This window comes from Erithacus rubecula (assembly GCF_903797595.1).
Source record: "Erithacus rubecula genome assembly, contig: scaffold_1086_arrow_ctg1, whole genome shotgun sequence".
Lineage (NCBI taxonomy): Eukaryota > Metazoa > Chordata > Aves > Passeriformes > Muscicapidae > Erithacus > Erithacus rubecula.
The window spans coordinates 12,874-21,249 of NW_027636327.1; the positions used below are offsets into that span (position 1 = coordinate 12,874).

Genomic DNA, 8,376 nt, shown 5'->3' on the forward strand with positions numbered 1-8,376 from the left:
AAATCCTTCTGCACAGGGATGGGCTGGGAGCGGGCTGGGAAGAAATTCCCAGCAGGAATCTGGGGCTGGTTTTGGGACAGGGTTTGCTGTGGGGGATCTGGGATCTGGGATTGGGATCTGGGATTGGGATCTGGGATTGGGATCAGGGATCGGGGATCGGGGATCAGGGATTGGTATCTGGGATCTCAGATTGGGATATGGGATCTGGGATCTGGGATTGGGATCTGGGATTGGGATTGGGATCGGGGATCGGGGATCAGGGATTGGTATCTGGGATCTGGGATCTCAGATTGGGATATGGGATCTGGGATCTGGGACTGGGATCAGGGATCGGGGATCTGGGATCAGGGACCTGGGATTTGGAATTGGGATCTGGTATCTGGATCTGGGATCCTGGATCTGGGATTGGGATCATTCCCACCCCATGCACTTCCAGGATGTTCTCCATTTCCCAGAGATCCCAAGGCTGCATTCCCTGCATTCCATAGGATTGGGAGCAGATTGGGCCGAATTCCCACTGTGATCCATGGGATCAAACCCCGAGGGAAATCCGGGGTGAAGCCTCTTTCCCTTTTTCCCAATATTCCCATTGGGATGTGGATATTTCCAGCCATTGTTTGGGGCATCCAAGGATTCTGGAATTGTCCAGAAAATTTGGGAAGTTCTGCTTCACTTCCACTCCAGAGCTGTCCCTGTTCTCCAGGAAATCCTGGAGCAGGAGGAATTTTGATCCCACTCAGCACTGCTGTCAGGAAATTCCTTTTCCCCACTAATTCCAGGGATCACCCCCAAAAATCCAGGATCAGATTCCCTTTCCAGATGGAGAATCCACATTTCCTCTCAGCTGATTTTTGGGAGCAGAGCACACCTGGAATTTTGGGGATGCTCCAAAACTTTGCTGCTGCTTTATCCAGAACGGAGAAATCCAGACTCTGAATGACCCAGAGTGAGGATTCCTGGGATTTGCTGCCTCCAGCCCCTGAAAAAAAAAAACAAAAACAAAACAAAACGAGAAAATCAAACAAATATCTCCAGGAATTAAAATAAATCCTGATCCCAGCCCTGCTCCCGTCTCCGGGGTCGGGATCGGAGCTTGGTGTTCCTGATGTGGGAATAACTTCCAGCCTCTCGGTATTTATAGCATCCAGCTCATGAGTTTTTAATTAAAATTCCATTTCCTTGTGCTCCAGATGGCACGGACAGCCAGCTCCGTGTTTTCCTCGGGTTTTGTCGGGATCCCGACTCCGGCCGGGATGGGGTTGTTTGGGAGGGGATTTTTTGGGATGGGGGGAGGTTCTTGTGGGCTGGATTGGGATTCCCGGTTGGATTTGGGGGATGGAGGACTGGCTGCTGCTGGCCCAGAAGTGTCAGAGCCGTCCCCGGGGAAGGGAGGGCGGGAAGGGCTCCACGTCAGGAAAAATCACATCAGGAAAAGCAAAACCTCCAGCAGAGCTCGGCGGGATGGCTGGAGAGGGAACAGCGGGAGCAGCGGGGCCGGGATGGATCCCTGAAATCCCTGAAATCCTCCCCTGAGGTGGGAACATTCCAATATCCCACCGGAGGATCGGCTGGGATGCAGCAGAGATTTGCAGGATCAGTTTTCCCAGCGGGAATCTGGGGGATGTTTCCCATTCCCAGAGATCCCAGGAGCTTCCCAGGGTCTCCAAAACCTGGGAAGTGACTCCCCCCCAAAAAAGGGATTTTCACAGTCGAGGAGAATTCCCAAATCCTGGAGCTGGTGCTGGTGGGATGGAGGAAAAAGCAAATTCCTGGCTCAGGGATTCCCAACTTGCAGAGCTAATCCTGGTCTGGGATCCAAAATCCCGAGGATGGGGAGCTGGGGGAGAGAGGCCAGAGGAGATCCTGGAGCTGCTGGGAGAGCCGGGAATGTGCAGCTGGATCAGGGGAGGATCCAGGGAATCCTCGGAGCCTTTGGCAGAGGGAAAGGAGAGCTGGGATTGGGGAAAGGGCTGGAGGGGCAGGAGAAAGGGAATGGCTCCACTTGGGAAGAGATTCCTGGCTGAGCTGGAATTCCCAGAGAATCCCTGGATCCCTGGCAGTGTCCAATGAAAAGGTTTGGAGTATCCCATCCCATCCCATTATCCCATCCCATTATCCCATCCCATTATCCCATTATTCCATTATCCCACCCCACAGGCTCTCCCAACCCACCCAAGCTGTGTTTTCCAGAGGGAGCAGTCTCTCAGGAATTCCCTGGATATCCGGAAATGCAGGAGGGTCCCAGGCCGTGTCCAGTTCCCCCAGTGCCCATTCCCAGTGGGATCTCCAGGCATTCCAGGATCCCGGGAGAGGGAATCCAAGGGAACCTGGAGCTCCTCGAGCTCCTTTGGCCAATCCCCAAATCCCTGGATTGCAATTCCAGAACTCCCCCCCCCCCCCCCCCCAGTCCAATTCCCGGGCTGGGCTGGGAGCTCATCCCAGAACCCTCACTCACAGACGGGATAACAGGGAATTCCCAGCATTTCCCATCCCAGCTTTCCACCCCCAACTCCTCTCCAAGGGCGGCGACAGAAAGAAAATTCCCGCAGGATCGTGCAGAGAGGGGTCGGGAATGGGCACAGGGCACGGGAACCCGCAGGAGCCTCGCCAGGCAACCCCAATCCCGAGGGAATCGCCTCCTGCCGGGGCTGGAATCCATTAGGATCCCGCAAAGCCAAAATCGAAGCTTTTTGGGAATGACTCGGCGGAAGAGCGGGAGCGCATTTGGCTTTTTAGGAGCAATTTCGGGCGGATTTGTTCTGGTTTTTTTGTCCTTTTAATTCCTTTTATTTTTGGCAGCGGGGAAGGAGCAAATGGGCCGGCTGGAGCCCGGATCCATTTGTGGTTTTCCAGAGGCAGCAGAGGCCGGAGTTCGGGAGTCTCCGGGGCTCAGGGAGTGACTCATGTCGGGAAAAGGGAGAGGGGACAGGGAAGGGAAGGGAGAGGGACGGGCAGAGGGTCCAGAGGGGTGGGATGGGAGAGGGGAGTGGGTGGGGGAGAGGGGAATCGGGATGGGGAGATGGAAATTGGGATGGGGAGATGGAAACTGGGATGGAGAGGGAAGTGGGGTGGGGGAGAGGGAAATTGGGATGGGGAGATGGAGACAAACTGGGATGGGAGAGGGGAGTGGGTGGGGGAGAGGGAAATTGGTATGGGGAGAGCGAACTGGGATGGGGGGGTGGAAACAAACTGAGATGGGAGAGGGATGGAAACTGGGATGGGAGAGGGGACTGGGATGGGGGAGATGGAAACTGGGATGGGGAGAGGGGACTGGGATGGGGGAGGAGGAAACTGGGATGGGGAGAGGGGACTGGGATGGGGGAGATGGAAACTGGGATGGAGGGCGCTCCAGACCCGGGCTGCAGCTGGCATGGAAGGAATCCCTGGGATGCCGGGATGGGATCCGGTGCTCCCAATCAGCAGAGGGGGCAGGGATCCCCGATCCGGGGCAGCAGAGGAGCTGTGGGATCCCCCGGGACTCAGCTCGGCAGGGAGCAGCGTTTTTGGGAATAAAGACCCGCGGGATTCTTCCCAGCAGCCGGAATTCCTCTGCCTTTTCCCGGCTCCCGGGACGCGGCAGCTGCTGCAACAGCTTGTGTTGGATCCGGCTGCTCGCGGCTTGGCTCGGGATGGAGCTGGGAAACGGGAACAGCCTGGCAGCCACAGCATCCCAGAACCGCATCCCAGCCACCCCTGATCCCGGGAATCACATCCCAATAATCCTGAACTTGGGAATCACATCCCAGCCACCCCTGAGTCTGGGAAACACATCCCAGTAATCCCTGAACTTGGGAATCACATCCCAGCCACCCCTGAGCCTGGGAAACATATCCCAATAATGCCTGAATTTGGGAATTGCATCCAAACCCTCCCTGATCCCGGGAAACACATCCCGACCATGCCTGATCCCTGGAATCACATCCCAAACATCCTCGATCCTGGGAAACACATCTCAGCCATCTCTGAATTTGGGAATCAATCTCAACCATCCCCAATCCCGGGAAACACAGCCAAACCCTCCCTGATCCCGGGAATCACATCCCAGCCATCCCTGAATTTGGGAATCACATCCCAGCCATCCCTGATCCCGGGAAACACATCCCGACCTTCCCTGAACTGGGGAATCACATCTCAGCCCTCGATGATCCTGGGAATCGATCTCAACCATCCCTGATCCCTGATCCCTGGAATCACATCCCAGCTATCTCTGATCCCTGGAATCACATCCCAGCCATCCAAACAGTATTCCCAGGAAACCCTGCATCCCATAATGCACAGTACTCCATAACCCCACACCCCATAACCCACAGCACCCCATAACCCCACACCCCACATCCCATAACTCACAGCACCCCATAACCCCACACCCCAAAACCCCAAACTCCATAACCCTGCACCCCATTAACCCCACACCCCATAACCCCACACACACCCCATAACCCCACACCCCATAACCCACAGCACCCCATAACCCCACACCCCACATCCCATAACTCACAGCACCCCATAACTCCACACCCCAAAACCCCAAACTCCATAACCCTGCACCCCATTAACCCCACACCCCATAACCCCACACCCCATAACCCACAGCACCCCATAACCCACAGCACCCCATAACCCCAAACTCCATAACCCTGCACCCCATTAACCCCACACCCCATAACCCACAGCACCCCATAACCCTGGGGTGACACCTGTCCCAGTGACCCCAGTGACACCCAGGCCCTGTCCCTGTCCCTGTCCCTGCCCCACCCCATCCCACAGGGAATGCTCCCCGTCCTTCTCCCTGCAGGAATCCTCCCAAACTTCGACCCAAACTTTTCCCTCAACTCTTCGGATTTTCCCGGTGCTTTCCTGTCCCTCTGCACCCACACAGCTCCAAAACATTCCCAGGAAAAGGCACAGGGGACACAACGAGGGACACGGGACCACAACCGGCACCTCCTGGAATTGGGGAAGATCCCTGGGGAAGCTCCCACGGGAGTTCATGGAATATCCATGGAATATCCAACCGTTCCCATCCTCTGGAGCTCTCCCGGCCACCGCCCAAGACCCTTTTGGGACAGGATTGGTGTCACCCCTGTCCCGCAGCCTCCGCGGGGGTGGGAGGAGCTCTGGAGAGCCGCTGCCTTTGGAATTCCCTGGTTGGAATTCCCCGGGGTCCGGCGGGACTCTGGAATTCCCTAGGGGCGGTGTCAGGGCTGCTTTGAGGCGCCAGGACACGTGTGAGGGACAATTGTCCCTCGTCTCGGGTGACAGCAGCTGACAAAACCTGTCCCGGGGCCACGCGGGCGGGAAAACATTCCCGGCTCCAGATGGTGCCAGGATCCAGCTGGGAGCCGCGGGCTGATCCCAAAATCTGGGCAGCAGGAAAAGGGGGAATTCTGTCCCTGTGCCCCGCCCCAGCTGCAGCTCCGGGATCCCGAAATCAGGACACGGAGAGGGAGAGAAGATCCCGGAGCTGCTCCCGGGGCTGGGAGAGGCGGGAATGTGCAGCTGGATCAGGGCAGGATCCAGGGAATCCTCGGAGCCTTTGGCAGAGGGAAAGGAGAGCTGGGATTGGGGAAAGGGCTGGAGGGGCAGGAGCCAGGGAATGGCTCCACTGGGAAAGGGGAGCTTGGGAAGGGATTCCTGACTGGGCTGGAATTCCCAGAGAATCCCTGGGAGTGTCCAAGGAAAGGCTGGAGCACCCTGGGGACATGGGAAGTGTCCCTGGGATGGGATTGAAGGTCCATGAATCCCTGGATGACTGGAAATGTCCAGGGAAAGGTGGGATGGGATGGGATGGGATGGGATGGGATGGGATGGGATGAGATGGGATGGGATGGGATGGGATGGGATGGGATGGGATGGGATGGGATGGGATGGGATGGGATGGGATGGGATGGGATGGGATGGGATGGGATGGGATGGGATGGGATGGGATGGGATGGGATGGGATGGGATGGGATGGGATGGGATGGGATGGGATGGGATGGGATCTAGTGGGCCCGGGAGTAGGTGCAGGTTGGGGTGCAGGTGCAGACCCAGCTCCAGGGTTGGGATCTGAGCGTTGGGAGCCGCTCCAGGGCTGGGATCTGAGCGTTGGGAGCCGCTCTGGGATTGGGATCTGAGCTTTGGGAGCCGCTCCAGGGTTGGGATCTGAGCTTTGGGAGCCGCTCCAGGGTTGGGATCTGAGCGCTGGGAGCCGCTCCAGGGCTGGGATCTGAGCTTTGGGCTCCATTCCCGGTACGGCCGCAGCTCCCGGCTCTGGCTGCGCTCGGTGCCTCGGGCTCTGTCCCCGCCGCTGGGGACGCGGCCCCGTGCGACACCCGCGTGTCGGGACGCGCACTCCGGGGTCCCGGGGGGCGCCGGTGCTGAAGGACAGCTCCGCCCCCTCCCCCGCCCTCCCCCTCCCTTCTCCCCATCCCTCCCCCATCCCTCCCCCATCCCTCCCTGCTCCCTCCCTCCTCCCGCTCCTCCGCCGGCCCCGCCGCCGCCGCGGCCGCCGCAGCCGCGCCTCGTTCGCCTCCCCCGGCCGCCCGCCGTGCCCGGGGCTGCCGCCATGCCCCAGCCGGCCCCGCAGCCGCGCCCCGCAGCCGCCGCCGGCGCACCATGAAGCGGCAGAACGTGCGGACGCTGGCGCTCATCCTGTGCACCTTCACCTACCTGCTGGTGGGCGCCGCCGTCTTCGACGCGCTCGAGTCCGAGGCGGAGACGGCGGAGAAGCGGCGGCTGGAGGCCAAGAGCCAGGAGCTCAAGAGAAAGTACAACCTGAGCGCCGAGAGCTACCGCGAGCTCGAGCGGGTCGTGCTCAAGCTCAAGCCGCACAAGGCCGGCGTCCAGTGGAAATTCGCCGGCTCCTTCTACTTCGCCATCACCGTCATCACCACCATAGGTACGGGCTGCCCCCGCCCCGCCCGGCCCCCCGCGGGCAGCTCCCGGATCCGCTTTTTCCTCCCTCTCACACCGAGCGTCCGCCCCGCTGGGATCGGGGGATCCAGCCGGGAAGCGCCGGGAAACCCCCGCGTGTCCCCGAGGGAACGGGGCAAATCGGGAGCTCGGTTCTTTAGCCGCCCCCCCCCCCGCCGCTGCCGCCGCCCGTCCCGCCGGGATCGGGGCGAATCGGGAGCTCGGCTCCTCCAGAACCGGGAAAACCTGCCCTGAGTCCCCCGGCTCCCATCCCTTGGGATCGGGGCGATCCCTCTGCCCGTACCCCCCTGGCTCCCATCCCTTGGGATCGGGGCGATCCCTCTGCCCGTACCCCCCTGGCTCCCATCCCTTGGGATCGGGGCGATCTTTCCCCGGCTCCTCCAGAACAGGGAAAATCCCACCTGCACCTTCTGTCTCCCATCCCGGTGTTTTCGGGGCGATCCCTCTGCCCGAACCCCTCTGTCTCCCATTTCCATCCTTCTTACCGAACCCCCCGCTCTCCCATCCCTTAGGTCTGGGCGATCCTTCCCAGATCAGGGAAAAACCCTCCAGGACACCCCCCCCGCGTCTCCCATCCCGGTGTTTTCGGGGCGATCCGTCTGCCCGGAGCCTCTTCTCTCCCATTCTTTGGGATCGGGGCGATCCCTCTGCTCGGTTCCTCCGGCACCGGGAAAAACCTGCCCTGACTCCCCTGGCTCCGTCCTTTGGGATCGGGAAAAACTCGGGTTCCTCCAGAACCGGGAAAAAAACTGCCCGGATCCCTCTGTCTCGCATCCCGGTGTTTTCGGGGCGATCCCTCTGCCCGAACCCCCCGCATTGTCTCTCATCCCCTGGGATCGGGGCGATTCCCAGTCCAGCCCCCCCAATCCCAATCCTGCCGCGCCCGCACTTCCCCTCCCGACCCCCGGGATCCGGGAATTGTCCCGACCCCTTTGGGAACTTTGGGATGTTCCCCAAAGTCGCTGTCACCCCCTGTCAGTGGCTCTGCTGCCCCGGACCCCCCTGTGGGACCCCCGGCCCTGGGGAGGGGACAGGGACGTGTCCCAGCTCCGTGGGGACAGAGACGTGTCCCTATAGGGCCCCAGCTCCAGGGGGACAGGGACATGTCCCCACCCTGCCAGGCTCTCCCAGGGTGTGTCACCGCTGTCCCCCACACTCAAGGATGTCCCCAGCTCTGACCCCACCCTGGGAAGTGTCACTGGGGGTGGCTTCTTTGGGACCTACGCCGCTGTCACCCTCCTGTCACCTCTATTGTCACCCCTTGTCACTCACACTGTCACCCCCCCGTCACCCCCCTGCCACCCCTCTGGCCTTTGGGTCCCTCCAGTGGTGGCCGGGGTCACTCAGTGTCCCCTGGTCCCCAACTGCCCCCAAAACTCGGCGCTCTGTGCGGGCCTGAGGGGTGGGGACAGCAGGGGAGACACAGGGGACAGCGAGGGGACAGCAGGGGACACAGGGCCC

General features: G+C 60.4%; 1 pseudogene across 1 annotated transcript; it reads left to right on the forward strand.

The window, feature by feature from the left end:
- Window positions 1-6,461: 6,461 nt before the first annotated feature.
- LOC306815227 (potassium channel subfamily K member 3 pseudogene) lies at window positions 6,462-7,149 on the forward strand (annotated as a pseudogene). Its single transcript has one exon. The product of its transcript is annotated as a potassium channel subfamily K member 3 pseudogene (transcript).
- The last annotated feature ends 1,227 nt before the right edge of the window (window positions 7,150-8,376 follow it).